At 44.8% G+C, this 20,214-nt stretch overlaps 1 pseudogene; it reads left to right on the top strand.

Annotated features, from left to right (window-relative positions):
• Positions 1-15,059, top strand: part of LOC139367247 (homeobox protein Mohawk-like) — a 28,013-nt pseudogene extending 12,954 nt beyond the window's left edge.
• Positions 15,060-20,214: the final 5,155 nt, after the last annotated feature.

Genomic DNA, 20,214 nt, shown 5'->3' with positions numbered 1-20,214 from the left:
GAGAGTCAGCCTGCCGTCCCATACAGGTGGAAAGAAAAAGGCAACGTCTTGAACACAGTCGTCATTATCAGTGGAGCTGGTCTCCTTTTCGTCTAGTCTAATAAGCTATAGAATACTATATGCAGCTGGATATGTATCCCCATGATCAATGACTCCTCCATGGCTGCGTTGACACTGGCAGCCCAATTCTGATATTTTGCCCAACTATTGTAGAAAGAGCTGATCTGATTGGTCAAAAGACCAATAAGTTGAAAAAGATCATAATTGGGCTGCCTGTGTAAACGCAGCCTACTACTCTCAGGACGTTTATGAAAGAAACTGAGTACTGTCCTGATTTATAAAGCAGCAGTATAATTCCGTTGAATGGGTGGAAAGTGGAAAACGTCTGATTTTAGAAAAGAGAAATGTCTCAGACAGTAGCGTTCGTTGAGTGATGTGTAATTTAGTGAAGCTAGTTGTTAGGCGGCCACAGGGAGCTGAGAGGACAATACTTTACTGGCTCTGTATGATGACAATAAGCCTCTGTGGCTAAGTTTACACAGACAGCCCAATTCTGATATATATATTTTTTTACCACTAATTGGTCTTTTGACCAATCAGATCATCTCTTTTGCCAATAATTGGGCAAAAGATCAGAATTGGTTTGCATGTGTAAACACAGCCTTTGTGACATTGATGGATGCGGATTCCTCTTGCAGTGGCTCATCTTAGGAATCCAACTAGCCAGGCAGGGACGGGAGGACTGGCCACAGATTCCTCTTTCCACCCTTTCATAATAATAAAGGAGGAGAGGGAGAAGGGGGGAGAGGATGGAGGGAGGGAGCAGGACAGAGGCTGTTCCAAGAGAACAACCCAGCAGCCAAGACTCACTCAAGTCCAGTGTGTGTGGTGTCTGTGTGTGTGCACGTTCCTGCATGTTTGTGTGTGTCTGTGAGAAAGATCTTGACTTTTAGAGGGGGGCCAGATATTTCTCAGAGAGTGGAGGGGGCTGTCGGGAGAAGAAAGTGAGCGTTGCGGCTGTGATTAGTAAAAGACAGAGAGAGCGTGGCGTACACCAGCCGTCCTCTCTTTCTCTTCGCCAGTATATTTGGTTGAAAGGCTGGAATGAGTGAGGGTGTGTGTCCATGTGTCTGGTAGAATGAAGACTTTTCAACAGAACAAAAGCCATCGATAGTAAAACATTCATAATGGTTAGGATGTGAAGTAAATCAGGTATTTCCCACAAAAGCGGAGAGTGGAATAGAGTGGAGTAGAGTAGAATATCTAATGTATTGCAACCCCATTGTGTCTTTTTGGGTGTGGTGGGTACTGCTTATGGTGGCAAACAGAAGTGGGATCCTGGCTTGATTCGAACTTGATCTTGGCTTGATGTTGTGGTACAGAGTACAAAGTGTGCTAGTGAGTGGATAGGTACATGGAAAGAAAAGGAGGGCTGAGTTCGGTTGGGCTGGTTTTATATTTATAAGATAAATGTTGTCCACCACCTACCAGACAGAAATTGGGTGTGATGCGAACAGAACAGAAACGGAGTAGTACAGAACAAGCCTAGTTCATTCAGACTAGAACAATCGCTTTCATAGAGAAATTAAGTGTGACAAACATAGGCCTAGGCCCTGTTTATAGTGAAACTCCTAACATAGATGTCAGAAGTGGGAGATTAATGACAGAGGCATTGATCAAAAGCTAGTCGTCAGCGTCAAAGTTTGAGTAGCGTCCAGAATCACAAATTGGTTTCATAAAAATAAAACAAACAGCCTCATGTCTAAAACAATTGTCCACAACAGTGTTCCCATGGGATGGCTGTGAAGGGAGAGAATGGCTTAATGAGAGAATAGAAGCTGTGACCAGGAGTCAAGGCCCTCACACACACACATGCACACACACACACACACACACACACACACACACACACACACACACACACACACACACACACACACACACACACACACACACACACACACAGGGAATTGTGACATATGATGTTACGACTGCAGCACAAACATATCATATGGGTTCCAAGTTGGATTTTTTTTTTTGTCCAAGAAAACACTTAAAAATCCCGAGCAAATTGTGTTTACAAAAGAGTTTGGTGTACATCATTTCTTTAGTGCATTTTGTGTACTGCAAACAACTTCCATTTGTCTCAGAGGACCAGGGTTTGTTGAGAAAGGCTGGGAGCAGAAATAGCTTTTAGCTCTGGTTCAGATTCAGAGCAGCGTGTTTTTTTGTGTCTGTACCTGTTCATTCAAACAGAGGATCATGATAAAGTATCTGTTGAATAGTTTAAGAATTGGGGCCTTTTCTGAATCTCACTTCGACCACTCGGTCTACGTCATCGGGTGATATCGTTACCATATTAATACTTCCCCAGTGACCCATACACCTCTCTGGTCTTTAGGTCAGTGTTTGAAGTATGCACGTACTGATCCACAGATTTCAGACAAGGCTCCAATTGGAGCTTGTGTCCAACTCTCCTTAATCTCTAACCGCAGGAGGAGCAGAGCTCGCTGTCGTGATGACCGTTTCCGTGCCAACCATCTGCAGCAAACAGACATGTATGAATCCCTGTCACGCTGATCTCTGCTGAGGTTCAGATCTTCCTCAGGGATGTTGATGTGCGGTGGTGGTCGACGTCTCTCTCTCTCTCTCTCTCTCTCTCTCTCTCTCTCTCTCTCTCTCTCACTCACTCACTCACTCACTCACTCACTCACTCACTCACTCACTCACTCACTCACTCACTCACTCACTCACTCACTCACTCACTCACTCACTCACTCACTCACACACACACACAAAAAGAGATGAGCCTTAGTTAATTAACAAGGAATTGCTCTCCTCCAGCCCACTCATTTGGCTGTGACTCTGATTAGCTAGTGTTTGCTGCCACTCGTAAACATACAGACTCTCTGAAACTCAGCCATGTTTAAACACACCAAACACTGTTATGTTTTCATCTCCAGAAACAAAGTGTGAATTTTTGGGGGGATTGTTATCCTTTCCCCCTATCACTGACTGATGCATTGTGGTCTGGGAATGTCATGGTCCGTGTCATCTGCCTCCACGTAGTAGAAAAAGTTGCAGGAATAGGAAAAAGGAAAGACTAAGCCATTTTAAAAGTTATATATAGTGTGCATGGTGAATATTTTATGCATCTGGGATTGTTAATATCTATTATAACATAGCCTGGGTGTTATTACTAGTACTAGGTCATTACTAGCTACAGTAATATCTGGGGTTCTTACCAGAAAGAGAACAATGATGTAATATTTCTAGCAGGAATACAGTGACTGCTGACCTGAATCCATGCTGTGTCCCAAATGGCACCCTATTCCATATATGGTTACCTACTTTTGACTAGAGCCCTGGTCAAAAATAGTGCACTACAAAGGAAATAGGGTGTCATTTGGGATGCAGCCTATTACTCCCAGTACAATGGCTCCTCTGTGGCCGCAAAGTTACGACTTACTAGAGGATTATCCAACTCAGCAACGTGCTGCAGCGCTCAACCAAGTCAAAGCCATGATAGATTTACAGACTGAAAACCTGAAACTTAGTGTCCATCCCAAATGGCAACCTATTCCCTATAGTGCACTATGTAGAGAATAGGGTGCCTTTTGGTACGCATCCCTAGAAACGTTCTGGACTGGTTTGAATGCTAATACTCTGTAATATCGCCTGCTAGTTTGGATTCACGTACTGTACTTGACTGGAATATAAAAGTTCATGCAAATTGGCAATGTAATAGAATACCATATCTCCTTATGCCTATTTTGCGTTTACTCACTCACTGGTTTTGTGAACTTATTTTTTCAATGTAAAAGTTATGAACTCGAAGCCATGTCATTGTAAGCAAGGCAGGGAAGCAGCGGAAGCACATTTTCCATAAATTCTCTGTCTTTGTGTCTCTATGTGTGAGTGTGACTGGCTTATATTTTGGCTTTGGCCCCTGGACGGCCAGTAATGTGCCAGTGAGGGCCCATGGAGCCCCAGACTCGGTGTGGCTGCCCAAGAGAGAGGGTGGAGGGTGGAGGGAGGGCCCAGGGATGGGTTGGCAGTCCTGGGGCAAGAGAAGTGCCAAGGCATCCCTAACTTCATTCACAGACACCCCTTGACATTATGAAAAAGTGCAGACTATTTAAAACCACCGGGAAAATAAGAGGACAAAACCAAGCTCTTCATCATGTCACTAGTGACAGTCTAGTTACAATATGTCTCTCTGCCGCACTCTTTTCTCTCCTTTGTTTGTTTATTTGTTTGAGAATAAATATAGGGTCCATATAGGGTTTTTAATGTATTTTTCAACAATCATGACTGAATAAAGAACTTCGTAAACTATTATCTGATGTGAGGGGCTAGGCGCTCTACCCTGAGAGTTACAGTATGTGACAAGTCAGTCAAATGCATGTGATCTAGTTGATTTGATGATCATAATGTGCTGTTGGCCTGTTAAGTACGCATTTCACAGGGAGGAAGAGGCGAATCTTTGGCTTCATGAACAAATGTTCTTTGCAGGTCTTCTGTGTCCTCATATTTGTTGATGAATTTCCCACCATGAAAATGTTTCCCCATTCAAATATCTTCATACAGTACATTCGGAAAGTATTCCGACCCCTTGACCTTTTCCACATTTTGTTATGTTACAGCGTCATTCTAAATAAGAACATTTCCTCATCAATCTACACACGATGCATCATAACGATCATTTACATAAGTATTCAGACTCTTCGGTATGAGACTTGATATCGAGCCCAGGTGCATCCTGTTTCCAATGAGATCCTTGAGATGTTTCTACAACTTGATTGGACTCCACCTATGATAAATTCAATTGATTGGACATGATTTGGAAAAGCACACACCTTCCTATATAAGGTCCCACAGTTGCCAGTGCATGTCAGAGCAAAAACCAAGCCATGAGGTTGAAGGAATTACTGTAGAGCTCTGAGATAGGATTGTGTCGAGGGGAAGGGTACCAAAACATGTCTGCTGCATAGTAGGTCCACAAGAACACAGTGGCCTCCATCATTCTTAAATGGAAGAAGTTTGGAACCACCAAGACACTTCCTAGAGCTGGCCACCCGGCCAAACTGAGCAATTGGGGGAGAGGGGCCTTGGTCAGGGAGGTGACCAAGAATCCGATGGTCACTCTGACAGGCCTTTATGGTAAAGTGGCCAGACGGAAGACACTTATCAGTAAAGGCACATGACAGCCCACTTGGAATTTGCCAAAAGGCACCTGAAGGACTCTCAGACCATGAGAAACAAGATTCTCTGGTTTGATGAAATGAATATTAAACTCTTTGGCCTGAATGCCAAGCTTCACATTTGGAGGCACCATCCCTACTGTGAAGCATGGAGGTGGCAGCATCATGCTGTGGGGATATTTTTCAGTGGCAGGGACTGGGAGACTAGTCAGGATTGAGGGAAGGATGAACGGAGTAAAGTACAGAGAGCTCCTTGATGAAAACCTGCCCCAGAGTGCTCAGGACCTCAGACTGAGGTGAAGGTTCACCTTCCAACAGGAAAACGACCCTAAGCACACAGCCAAGGCAACGGAGGAGTTGCTCCGGGACAAGTCTCTGAATGTCCTTGAGTGGCCCAGCCAGAGCCCGGTGTTGTACACGATCTAACAGCTCTGAAGAGACCTGAAAGTAGATGTGCAGCGACGCTCCACATCCAACCTAACAGAGCTTGAGTGGATCTGCAGAGAAGAATTGTCATTGCTTTGTCATTGTGTGTATTGTGTGTAGATTGATGTGGGGGAAAAACGAGTTCAGCAATTTTAGAATAAAGCTATAACGTAACAAAATGTGGAAAAAGTCAAGAGGTCTGAATACTTTCCGAATGCACTGTAGATACTGCCCCCCATGTATACCCCAATCACCATAAAACATGCATTCACTGCACAGGAGGCTGCTGAGGGGAGAACGGCTCATAATAATGGCCGGAAAGGAGCCAATGTAATGGCATCAAACACCTGTAAACCAAGTGTTTGATGTATTTTATACCATTCAACCAATTCCACTCCAGTCATTGCCACAAGCCCGTTCTCCCCAATTAAGGTGCCACAAACCTCCTGTGATTCACTGTAAATGCTGCATATGTCGGCTCAATGGGAAATTATCTTTAAATTCCTATCGCGCAAATAGAGTCCTAACCCTTTTATCAGTGATTTTAATTGAATTTTGAGGCAGATAAATACTTTTTCTAATGTTCGCAAGTATGGCCCGTTATTGTTTTTGTTTTTTAAGTTAACAGAGTTAACTTGGCCCATAATGTCTCTTTTCCAGTAAGTTGTGCTGAAAGCTTGGTTGTGGACTGAACGGCTTCCTCTCTGTTAGAGATGACAGCAGTCAGGATTACCCATCTCTAAGGATGCTTCTTAAATAGCACCCTATTTCATATATAGTGCACTGCTTTTCACCATGGCCCATAGGGCTTTGGTCAAAAGTAGTGCACTATGTAGGGAATAAGGTGCCATTTGAGACAGAATCTAATACTGTAACTCCTGAGTCATAACATACTGATTGACCTTCTCCAGTTAGCGGAGACGCATGATTGGATGATCACAGCGCTGTCCAGCTCTCCATTGGTCGGTTGACCTCTGGTCTATCAGTGGGGTGTCTGTGATTGCGTCCGTCCCCATCTGTGATGTATATTTATTCTCTTTTGTTTGGCTTTCAGGAGCTGCGCGGGTAATAGGCTGAGCTCACTGATCACTAATCTAGCGCAGCCTTTGATTTGGTTTGTGCACCAGAGGCTGGTGTGGTGTGTTTATTGTTGTGTGTCGCTAACAACAGCACCAGCTGGTTGTGATAAAGCATACCCATCCTCTCTAAGCAGGTGGAATTTATTCCCACTCTCATTTGTCAGTTTGTTGTTGATTGTTTTTGCTCCAGTGTTTTGTTTCTACATTTTCCGCTGTATTCACTCTCCTCTATTACCCGCAGTGATGTTAAGTGAACAAATATTTTTGGACTTTCACCTCCACGCCAGAAGCCATCAAACTTCTTTCCCCTCGCCGATCTTTAAAAAAAGTCTATGAAATCCTGCTGTCAGTATAACAGAAAGGCAACAGCAAAGTTAACTGCTTGACTTTCAGTTCAGTAGCAAAGAAGGAGAAAACCCCCCAAAAGAACAGAAAAATAATAAAAGGTCCTGCTATGGTTTATTGACAATTTATAGTTTGTTTGGCACAGTCATTGTTTTAAAAAAAAACAGAGTTTTAGATGTTTTAGGCAAAGGAAGTTGGAAATGGAGTTTTAGCTTGAGATGATCCATTTCCAGCTCAGCTCTCCATCCGTCGTTCCCTTCCCGGAGGCGGTGGCCCTGCTGGGCTCTGGCCTGGGTCTGGGTCGGGGATTCTGGGTAAACCACGCTTGTGGCCCCACCCTCTGCTCCGCTCTGCTCTGCTCCTAACCTGCAGGAGGCGTCACACAAACACGGCGTTTATGGGACTTTGAGGGGATTCAATGGCATCTGGACACTGGCTGCCCTGCTCTGAAACACACTGGACTGGAACCCACAACTGCTTTTCAGGCTCAGAGAGAGTTCTGCAGACCAGATCTGGGTCCAAATAATACTTGACATATCTATTTTTAATCTGTGGTTGATTGAGCTTGCCTGTTGCAATTGATCCGATAGAAAAGTATTTGACGGGCCTTCCGGGTGGCGCAGTGGTTAAGGGAGCTGTACTGCAGCGCCAGCTGTGCCACCAGAGACTCTGGGTTCGCGCCCGGGCTCTGTCGTAACCGGCCGCGACCGGGAGGTCTGTGGGGCGACGCACAATTGGCCTAGCGTCGTCCGGGTTAGGGAGGGAAATCCTTGTCTCATCGCGCACCGGCGGGCCGGGCGCAGTGCGCGCTAACCAATGTTGCCAGGTGCACGGTGTTTCCTCCGACACATTGGTGCGGCTGGCTTCCGGGTTGGATGGCGCTGTGTTAAGAAGCAGTGCGGCTTGGTTGGGTTGTGTATCGGAGGACGCATGACTTTCAACCTTCGTCTCTCCCGAGCCCGTACGGGAGTTGTAGCGATGAGATAAGATAGTAGCTACTACAACAATTGGACACCACGAAATTGGGGAGAAAAAGGGGTAAAATTCAAAAGGAAAAAAAAGGTATTTGACAGATTTCAAGTAGTATTTGGACACAGGTCAACTGTAGATATTCCCTTTGAGCCTAGTAAACAGTCAGGCTCTGTACTCGCCTTATCAGAAACACCACAACGCAGATTACAGTAACTACAAGACAAAAGATGCAAAAAGGTGTCTTGTAGCAATGCCATAATCCCTTGTAGGGTATTGCTGTATGGCTTGTCGTCATTATCAACCAATCCATACCCTTCCTGACACCATAGTAAACATTGTGCTAATATATCCATGTAGGAACATTACAACTTACAGCACATTAAAACAATGTAATTGGGATGTAATTACATAGCTGCGATTATACAGAATGAATGAATGAATGGAGCATATTTTAAATCAGTCCCAATCCTGTCTCTAGTACTGGTATTAGTCAGGGAGACTAGATAGAGATACATGTCCTTGAAATATGCTGGAATAGACTAAACCATTGGCACCTGAGCCGTAGAGAAAACAGAGTGCTTGCTCCCCCACTAGAGTAAACAGAGTGCTTGCTCCCCCACTAGAGAAAACAGAGTGCTTGCTCCCCCACTAGAGAAAACAGAGTGCTTGCTCCCCCACTAGAGAAAACAGAGTGCTTGCTCCCCCACTATCAAAATAGGGGAAGCAAACATGTTTTGGCACCTCCACTTTTCTTACCATAAAATGATCGTATTCCATTGGGTAATTTGTCATTTCCACTGATTACTAATGTATGAGTAGACCCCTGCAAATTCCTGTGAAGTATTACAGCAGTCTAACAAAGTAGAAGGGTTTTCACCTAATATTGTAGAGATAAAGTAAAAAAAATAGGTCAATTCAATCAGAAGTCAGAGAGCAAAGCTGGAAAGGGAAAGGAGGGTGAAGAAGAAAACACATTGTACTAATTTCAAGGTTTTTAAATGGCCTGTGAAGCCGTGGAAGAAATGCTTGTTCTTGACATATAACAGATATAGTTTTTCCTCGCGAAAGGAAAGGGAGAAACATAATTGCATTTGTTTTGGCTGGACTGCCTGTGAACGGTCAATCTGAAGCACCTTAAACACAGTGTGTTACTGTACGTCACTCCAGTCAGAGGAAGAGTGAGAGAGAGAGAGAGAGAGAACTGGTGAGACTGATAAAGAGAGAAGGAAAGAGTGTGAGAGAGAGCAAAAGCGAGGCGAGAGACTCAAGGGATGAAGCGAGAGATAAGAACCAAAAGAAAAAGGAAAAGAGGGAGAGAGAGAGATGTGGCCAGACGAGTATTCAGGAATGTTCTAAAGAGTTGAAACCCAAGCTGCGGTTTGTTCTCTTTGTAATCGCCTCACAACTTTTTCCTCTCTCTCTCTGTCCTTCCTCCCCTCTCTCTCTTAGAATCTCAAACAAGGTGAGTTGACTTTATCCCCCTAAAGACCATCTCTCTCTGTGGAGTTAAACTATTACTGAGAGGAACAGGAAACAACAGGAAATGTCATAATCAGCCTCGTATCAGCCTGGGGTTTTGCAGGTCAGTGCGGGTCACGGCACATGTGAACGTTTTCGGGAAAACAAGCAGCCAGCGAGGAGAGAAAGGCGTTTGGAATGATTAGGTGTTTTGCTGTTTGGCCCTGCAGGAGTCTGTATTCCCGGTCTGGACTCCGGATTTAGGTCTTTGGAAAAATGAACGGGTGAGGTGAAAGGCGGCGGTGCGCAGCGGTGAAATCCGTCTGTCCATTCTCCGGTGTCGGAGGGGTTCTGGGACCCTTGCAGGAGGAAGTGAGGACATGGTTTTCCAGCTCCACAGTTGTGTAGGAGAAATGACTGTAACTAACAACTCTGTCCCCACCCGACCCTCCTTCCCTGCTATTTAGAAGTGTGGGAACAAATTCCAGTGCAAATGTGCGATGGGGATTTTCATTAGTGTAACAAAACGATCAAAATGACTTGCGGTGTTGGCGGTACAAGTGTTTGCTTGTTAAAGGGACTCATACTTGTTACAAACATTTTCTTTAAGGGGAAATGCGGTGCGAGGCGAGCGTCTGTCTCTCCTCCGTGTCTCTGAGTCTATGGGCCGATCTGGGAGGGCAATCATCGTAAATGAAAGCAGCTGGCGTCCACATGAGAGAGAGAGAGGGGGAGAGAGAGAGAGAGAGAGAGAGAGAGAGAGAGAGAGAGAGAGAGAGAAATGGTAGAAAAAGAAAGAGAGATAGAGCCTCACCCAAAATCAGTCGCCTGGTCTAGACTCAATGCTCAACTCAAACACAGGACAGCTGATTATCTAAGCAAAGAATGCTGGGTATTACTGTACAAATTCTTCAGAGAAAGGCACAATTCTCCACAGCAAATCTGACAGACCTGATGCTTTGTGGTAGTGTTAACTTTAGCACAGACACTCACGGGTTCCCTCTTAGTTTCATCTCTCTCCCCTCACACCCTCCCTCCTTAAAAGCAGCTCATTGGCCTTAGCCATGTGTTTTGTTAATTCAAAGTGTTTGCCTAAAGGCTTCATGAGCAGGAAATCCAGATGCTCTGGTCTCTTTTAATGGGCTTGGAGGGTCCCAAGCCAGTGTCATCATCATCACTGGCTAGAACTCGCCGCTAGGCAGAGGCTAGGCAGAGGCCCAAACACTGCCCCCTCACACCACCACCCCACCCTCCCACCCTACTTCCTACCCCCCCTCGAAGCTCTCTACAGCTTGGCAGCTAGTGAGAGTACATGAGGCCTGCTGCGACTGTGCCACCATTACCCAACACACACAAGCACACACACATACAGACATACACTCACACATATACGCTCACACATGCACGGAAGCAAGCATGCACACAAACACACACACACACACACACACACAGAATCACACACACCATCATCACAGTCCTTCTACCTTAAGGTCTGTCTGGTAATCACACAGTGAGAACACAGAACAATAGATGGGCCTGGTTGTGAACAGAACGATTGACTGACTTCATTGTTTTATTCCTGACTAATGTTTTTCATATGAGCTATAAACGGCTACTATTTGAGTATGTGTATGTCGGTAAAGCATATGAAGATACGTATCTCTATTTTTCTCTCTCTCTCTCTCTCTCTCTCTCTCTCTCTCTCTCTCTCTCTCTCTCTCTCTCTCTGACAACACAATCATATATACTCAGTCTCATTTATTTTCAAAGGAAAGTATTAGTGTATACAGTTTAGGAGTCATAAATATCAGAAAGTGCAGGTGTGATTCATGTCAAAATATGATTGTTACAGTGCCTTTTTAGTTTTTTAGATATGTCCATTATTACATGGCCACTATTTGTTTTGACATCTGAATCAAGAGCGGAAACAGAGAAACACATGTTACTGCAGCGCACACACACACACACACACACACACACACACACACACACACACACACACACACACACACACACACACACACACACACACACACACACACACACACACACACACACACACACACACACACACACACAACCTCACCAGCCCTCAAGAAAATCCTTAATTAAACCTCATTGACCTCTGGGTGTGCATCATTAAATTAACCTATTTTACTGTTGTGATTCCAGAAACCATGGATCATGGATCAAGTAAATGTGACAAGTGAGTGTATTTTACAGATACCTTCTGCATGTTTTTTTTCTCTCTCTCTATGATTATTAACTACTTGTAGAACTCCCCCTCCTCCAACTCTGCGTTTGTTCTGCCTCTCTTCTCTGTGTGTGTATTGTTCACCTCTGTCTCATCCAACTCTGCGTTCTCTCCTCTGCATTGTGTGTAGTTTTCCATCTTCTAACTCTGTGACGTTCTCTGTGTGTGTTGTGAGATAAAATGCAGTTCGAGGACAGCATACAGGTAGACACAAACTCTCTGTGTTCTTTCTCTGCTCTGCTCTCTCTCGCTCTCTCTCTCTCTCTCTGTGCAATGTTCTCCTTCTTTTGACTGCGTTCTGTCTCTCTCCTGCATGCTGTGTAATGTTTTCCCTCCTCTAAATCTGTGTTCTCTCTCGGTGTTATTTAGTGTCCTCTCCTCTAAACTCTGCGTTCGTTCTCTCTGTGTGTTGTGTTCAGGGGTGGCGTTCTGAAGGAGAAGGTACGGGGCAAAGACGAGACGTACTGGAAGGAGATCAACGCAGCCATGGCCTTGACTAACCTGGCACAGGGAAAGGACAGCAATGCATCAGGGACGACGAGCTGCATCATCCAGAAGTCCTCTCATATATCAGAAGTAAAGACTGTCAAAGTGCCTCTGGTGCAGAAGTACTAGCGCCTATCACCAGAGTTGTCTGCCTCCAACTTATCTTCCCTTCCACTCTCTATGCAACACCAACATTCCCTCTGAAAACTCACTCTGAAGAGTCAAAAAAAACGAAACAAGTAACAAGTACTCTCTTCTTTGGTTCTGTTTGGTTTAAGTCAGTATAAATGCAACAGAACTTAAGACAACCTATTTTGTGTGTCGGTCCGATGTGTTTTATTTGTATTTTTTTTTAAAAACCTGCAGTACATGCATTAGACAAGTGTTGATATGATCATCTCTAACTGCATTATTCTGTTCTCAACGAGACACTTTTGTAATGTTAACTTATTCGCTTTTTTGATACTCCGAAATTTTGTATTGTACTTTTGCCAAAGTGCCTTTTGGAAGCAGAGCAACACACCCTGTGTGGTAAATCATGTACAGGCAGAGTGTCTCTGGGAACATAAAGGACTATTTGAAGTGGCCAGGTGAGTGAAGTAGAAATATATGGTCATATAAAGCTTCTTCTGAAGCGGTCCCTTTCTCCCTGATAGGTGCCTTAGAACATGGATGAATTTAGCTCATCATCGAGGCACAGCTGTTAAATAACATCTGAACTGATCGAATTTATCAAGACACACACCATGTTAAGCCACATCTCCCGGATGGCATTGTGTATGTTTTGTCTGAGTCCTCATTATGACTGTAAATTGAACACTGTTATGTCTCAGACAGAATTACAACAGACCGGCCAACAATTAACTGTGAATATATATCAAGTTCACTCCAGTGCAGCAAAACACACTAACACTGACATGAAGCCCTCGAGGGTTAGAATCGATAGGATAGCAGCAGATCCACTGTTCTGTTGATAGTCACCAACCACCATCATATTTTTCCACAGGGATTTTCTTTTTCCAACGTGGAAGTATTCTTATCAAGGCTTTAGCCTGGAAAGCCCAAGCAAATGTTGAACTAGCACCATCATACAGGCACGCTCACGTGCACATACACACGCAGGCGGGCGCACACAGTCACACGCACACACACACACCTGGTCGAAGGTTTGGTCGGCAAAGTGCTGTTGAAACGAAGAGTGGCACGAACTAAAAGGGATGCTTTTGTTTCTGTTATCAGTGTTGTATTATATGAACTACAGTGTCGCTGCCTGCTCTTCTCACATGTTTCCGTTCAGAACAAGGTACTTCAACAGTGGAAAAAAAGACTAGCTCACCAGGCTGTTTGATCCTACACTCCTCCTCAGCTGTTTAGAATCACATTCAAATTGCTGTTTACAAGAAGAGAGAGAGAACGAGAGAGACTTACTGTTTGACCTAATTTTTTTCCCTCAGTATTATCTCAGAAGGCAAAGCGACACGTGTTCAAGTATTTGTTATTGTGAGTTTGTTTATCGCAGAGGTCGTTCTGTTTCTATCAAAGTTTTACCTAGCCATGCCGCATTAAGTGTTGTTTTTTTGACCGAATGGAAAGAATCCTCCTGAAATACTTCTAAAGTATGTACAGTGCTTAGGTTATTTACATTGTAGCAACCCCGATGCCAAGTACGCAACCGAGAGAAACCAAGTTGGACTGTTTGAGTAACTGTAGTCGGTCATTTTCTGCCGACTCACTAATTGTATGTATATCTTCAAGGTACTGTTTATGTGTCAAAAATGTACACTTCTTTATTCTCTCTGCTGTTTGGGCCCTTTGTTTGACAACCTAGACTGTGCTTGTGATCAAGGGGTGATTGAGAAAAGCTGCACAAAGTTACTTTTAGAAACAACTCTTAATCTTGAATGTGCAAACCGTTATAAGCTGCACTTAGCTCTCTGTTCTCCACTAGAAAGAAACAAGAGGAAAAGCCGTCACTGAGAATTTATGGGATTGAGTTTAGGGGGAAAAACAATGTGTTTATTATACATATCTTGTTAAACTACGCACAGACACACATATACACACTTATTTTTGTTAGCGTGCCTATGGTAGCAGCGTAATAAATGAAGGAATCACACTAGCCAATCCCCAGGCACTATATTCTCATGCGGGAGACTTCGGTCCACATGTGTTTTTTATACACCTGATCCTGTAAGAGGCGCTGTAGGGTAACCTTTTCCCTCGCTCAGTGTGTTAATATTCCATCCATATGTTTAGCTGGGGCACAACCTTCACACCTCACAGGGAATGCAGCCCATTCCATACGGAATACAACCCCCTTCATATGGAACACAGTTGCCAGAGAAACTAAGGCTTCTAAAGCACAGAACAGAACAGCCATTGTTATACCTGTAGTCACTCAGCAACTTTGCTGAGTGTACAAAACATTAAGAACACCTCGTCTGGGGGGTGCAACTCAATTTTAGGAAGGTTTTCCTAATGTTCAGTATACGCAGTGTTTAACTGTACCCCAAAGCTTCGGTTCGGTATGATCGATATTTTCCTTTCCTGTGCACAAACTCATGCTTTCAAAACAACAATTTACTTTTGTCATATTTTTGAAAATCTATAAATTATTAAGGATTGTAAAGAAACAAAAGAAGCTGGGGACAATAGTCCGTTTTTTATTGTTAAGTTATATGAGTTAAAATTTTTTGATAGAGACTGGATTGTTATCCAATGACCAAATGAATAATATCTCATTGTATTGTCTGATTTTGCTTTTATGTAACATTTACTTTCGTGATACTATGGTTACTTCCACAAAACATTGAATAAACCCTTGAAGAAATTGTATAATATTGCCTTATTGCTCAATTTGCGATCCTGAGAAAAAATATATATTCATGGAAAATATATAAACTTTTTTTTTTAAATGTTCAACCACTGGGTTATTTTTCTGTCAACTTTCAAACATGAAAAAACAACCATGTTATTTTGTTTTTATTTTGATAACAAATATGAAACTCTTGCATCAGTAAATTTGACATAAAATAGAAAGATTTAGAAGAAACTACACTGTGTGTATTTGTCTGACAAAACAACAAACTCAACAGTGTTATCTGCTAAAAACACATTTAAACTTTCACTTTCGGCATTCTGGGTTAAAGTCGTCCTTCCCTCCCAGCCCAGTCTTGTTTGCTGGATATATCCCTCAACATACAGCCTCGCAAAAATATAATGTAGCAATTGATCTCTGATTGGGCCCCGGTTCAAACACAGGCTGTTGACGTATTTCTTCAGTCTCTAATTCTTCTGTGAATTATTCTGAAAAGGCAATCCATTAATTAAGCTACATGCAATTGTCTGGTTTCTGTTCAGTAGTATTGAAACACTGAAGACAAATACAAGGGAGGAGAGCATGAATTATGTAATGTAATTTCCTAAGTGAAAAAAAGTCACCCACCGCTGTTCTGATGGTCTTAATTCTTCCCATGACTATGTCCCAAATCACACCCCATTCCCAGAGCCCTGGTCAAAGTAGTGAAAAGCCATTTGGGACGCAGGCCATGATTCAACAACAGATGTGGGACATATCTATTTACAATACAGGAGGGATGTGGTTTTCTAAAGAGCATTTTCAGAGCTAAACAAACAAATCAGACAACCCCTCCGTGGGATGTCTCTGTCGCCACATATACACTGTTACACTGGGCTATGGTGTTTGGTATCACTGGTCTTGTTTCACTTCCTTCATTGGGATTCTCAAACATTGTTTTCAGAAAGTTGTGCCTTCTTTGTGCGTTGTGCACATCGACTTATTACAGCATCAACTTTTTTCATACCTATTATGGTGAATACATGTGCATTTTATACAATGCTATTGAGACCGTGTGGAGAGTGGACAATCAAGCCTTTGTGCCGGGATCATGCTGTCTCCCCTCCACAGTGAAGCTGGAGGAAGAGTGAATTCATGGCACAGAGGCGAGCCTCTAGGTGTGTCCTTGTCCTCTGGGTGTGGTGTTCTCCTCTTCCTTTCCTCTCCTCTTCAGTTTATTTTAATGGCTCTACCATGCCACCACTGCTCTGCTCGCCACCCAAACCTGAGCCCTACCGCGGGGTCGGGGCCAAGGTACTCTCACTCCAGGGAGGGGTGAGGGGGGGTTAGAGGGAGACAGCGAGAGAGGGAGGTATAGGGAGAGACAGAAAGGAAGAGACAGAGAAACATACAAAGGTAGAGAGAGAATGAGAGAGACAGAGGGAGAGAGAAAAAAGACAGAAACAGAGAGTCTATAGGAGTCCTTCCCAAGCCAATAGCAGTGAACACTAAACACCCCAAGCGGAATGGTGCTGCCCGGCCCTGGAAAGCCCTCCACCCATGGTTCCATCAGTCAGTCAGGACCAATCAGACGAGGGCTCTATGAAGGGCCAGCGGCTTAGCGAGGGACCACTGGGAATCCACTGGATGCACATGATCCCGGACCCCAAGCCAGCTGGAGCTAACCCCTGCCTCTCTCTTTCTCTTTCTGGAGGTTACTGCTCTCTCCCCCCATCTCCCTTCCCCCTCCCCCCCTTGCTCTCTCTATCCGTCTCTCAGACAGCTATCCCTGAAACTTGCCAAAATAATAATATCAGGTGTTTTGACCCATCTCTCTGTTCTCATCTCTCATTAAGTGACCTGGCAAAACACCCACATCTGAGCAATAGTTTCCATCGAAAATACTAAGCGATATTCCAACATGTTTTATTTTTTCATTTGTGTCCCAAATGGCACCCTATTCCCTATGTAGTACACTACTTTTGACCAGGGCAAATGGGGCTGTATTCAAAATTAGTGCACTGTGTAGGGAATAGGTTTGAAAAGCGGTGCGGAACTAAGAGCTGTTATCTCAGAGCGGGAGATGGACAAGTGGAGATGCTCGCTTGGCGGACGACTTGACAGATTCCAGATCACCTTGTTTTTACCCCGGACAGAAAAGGAATTCACCTCAGATACCGTAAGAGGAAAATCACACGGGTTTGAATCCAAGAACCAAATAAATTATTCCTGAAAATCCATGAGATTAAAAAAAGAGTAAAGTATTTCCTATTTTTTGATGAGGAAATCTAACCTCTTCACCATACTGAAGTAATTAGTTACCTTGCAGAGGAGAGGATGCTCCAACAGCAAGTTCATTAGATCCAGTCCTTACTGTGTCTCAATATGTAGTGCACACATTTTGACCAGGACTCATAGGGCTCTGATCAAAAGTAGTGCAGTAATAATGAATAGGGTGCATTTAGGACACATACCACTCAGTACGCTTGGAGACAAATATAAACAGAAAAATACATTCAGCTTGTAATTCATAAATTCCTCAACTAATTAATTGATTACGAATGTGTCTGGCTTTGCAATCATCTCAGTAATATGTCTTGCAGTTTTTTTCACGTGTCTTTTTAATACATCATATAATTTGAGGAGGCTTTCAAAGCCACGTGAATAATGCAGTAGGAGTCTCAACTCTCATGATAAGGAGTGTCGACAAGACACACAGGAGTCAATGGGTCAAAAAGTGGCAACAGTTCAAATAAAAATAATTTAAAAAAAGTTTTTTTTCATACAATACATTTATATATATATATTTTTTAAATCACCCCACCCCTTACTGGCAATCTGATATCATGTAAAATAAATAATGACAAAAAATCAAATAAATGAATATTAGGAAAGGGGGATACCTAGTCAGTTGTACAACTGAATGCATTCAACTGAAATGTGTCTTCCGCATTTAACCCAACCCAACCCTCTGAATCAGAGAGGTGTGGTGGGCTGCCTTTACTGACTTCCACATCATCGGCGCCCGTGGGGGAACAGTGGGCTAACTGCCTTGCTCAGGGGCAGATCGACAGATTTTTACCTTGTCAGCTCGGTGATTCGATCCAGCAACCTTTCAGTTACTGGCCCAACGCTCCTATCCACCAGGCTACCTGCCGCCCATAGTAAATCTACTGAACAATAACACATTATAGTCTCAGAAATAATGACAAATTATTGATACACATTCATGGATGTAAAGGCCCGTTGGTTAAGAGTTCAGAAACATCCCCTGATGCTTTTTTACATGTGTCCAGAGTGAACACCTTGGCCCTGTGGATCATGGCTGTGGAGAGTGGACACCTTGGCCCTGTGGATCATGGCTGTGGAGAGTGGACACCTTGGCCCTGTGGATCCTGGCTGTGGAGAGTGGACACCTTGGCCCTGTGGATCCTGGCTGTGGAGAGTGGACACCTTGGCCCTGTGGATCATGGCTGTGGAGAGTGGACACCTTGGCCCTGTGGATCCTGGCTGTGGAGAGTGGACACCTTGGCCCTGTGGACCATGGCTGTGGAGAGTGGACACCTTGGCCCTGTGGACCATGGCTGTGGAGAGTGGACACCTTGGCCCTGTGGACCATGGCTGTGGAGAGTGGACACCTTGGCCCTGTGGACCATGGCTGTGGAGAGTGGACACCTTGGCCCTGTGGACCATGGCTGTGGAGAGTGGACACCTTGGCCCTGTGGATCATGGCTGTGGAGAGTGGACAACTTGGCCCTGTGGACCATGGCTGTGGAGAGTGGACACCTTGGCCCTGTGGATCATGGCTGTGGAGAGTGGACACCTTGGCCCTGTGGATCCTAGCTGTGGAGAGTGGACACCTTGGCCCTGTGGACCATGGCTGTGGAGAGTGGACACCTTGGCCCTGTGGACCATGGCTGTGGAGAGTGGACACCTTGGCCCTGTGGACCATGGTTGTGGAGAGTGGACACCTTGGCCCTGTGGACCATGGCTGTGGAGAGTGGACACCTTGGCCCTGTGGACCATGGCTGTGGAGAGTGGACACCTTGGCCCTGTGGACCATGGCTGTGGAGAGTGGACACCTTGGCCCTGTGGACCATGGCTGTGGAGAGTGGACACCTTGGCCCTGTGGACCATGGCTGTGGAGAGTGGACACCTTGGCCCTGTGGACCATGGCTGTGGAGAGTGGACACCTTGGCCCTGTGGACCATGGCTGTGGAGAGTGGACACCTTGGCCCTGTGGACCATGGCTGTGGAGAGTGGACACCTTGGCCCTGTGGACCATGGCTGTGGAGAGTGGACACCTTGGCCCTGTGGACCATGGCTGTGGAGAGTGGACACCTTGGCCCTGTGGACCATGGCTGTGGAGAGTGAACACCTTGGCCCTGTGGATCATGGCTGTGGAGAGTGGACACCTTGGCCCTGTGGATCATGGCTGTGGAGAGTGGACACCTTGGCCCTGTGGATCCTGGCTGTGGAGAGTGGACACCTTGGCCCTGTGGATCCTGGCTGTGGAGAGTGGACACCTTGGCCCTGTGGATCATGGCTGTGGAGAGTGGACACCTTGGCCCTGTGGATCCTGGCTGTGGAGAGTGGACACCTTGGCCCTGTGGACCATGGCTGTGGAGAGTGGACACCTTGGCCCTGTGGACCATGGCTGTGGAGAGTGGACACCTTGGCCCTGTGGACCATGGCTGTGGAGAGTGGACACCTTGGCCCTGTGGACCATGGCTGTGGAGAGTGGACACCTTGGCCCTGTGGACCATGGCTGTGGAGAGTGGACACCTTGGCCCTGTGGACCATGGCTGTGGAGAGTGGACACCTTGGCCCTGTGGACCATGGCTGTGGAGAGCTCCATAAGTACAATTTCTTTAAATTTGAGCAGCCATTGTTGCAATGGTAACTGATGAGGTTGAATCCACCTTTGTACAATCATTATCTTAGCGGTTGTGGTTCCTGCCAACCACACTATCTGTTGGCGTTCTGACGAGTGCAAATCAGAGTCATCACAAAGCAGCATCCCTATTGGATCTAACAGCAGTATTTTATCTATAAGGACAGAAATGATATTGTTTGCTTTCCCCCAGAAACACATTCTGAAAAGTACCAGTGTGGTGCAGAACTCACATAATGGCGATGGATTTTGAGGTGTTTGATAGGTTCTATGGCAAATGTTTTAATTAATGAATTTGG

The sequence above is a fragment of the Oncorhynchus clarkii genome, chromosome 15, assembly GCF_045791955.1.
Source record: "Oncorhynchus clarkii lewisi isolate Uvic-CL-2024 chromosome 15, UVic_Ocla_1.0, whole genome shotgun sequence".
NCBI classification, from domain to species: Eukaryota; Metazoa; Chordata; class Actinopteri; order Salmoniformes; family Salmonidae; genus Oncorhynchus; species Oncorhynchus clarkii.
This window is presented reverse-complemented; position numbering and strand designations above follow the sequence as displayed.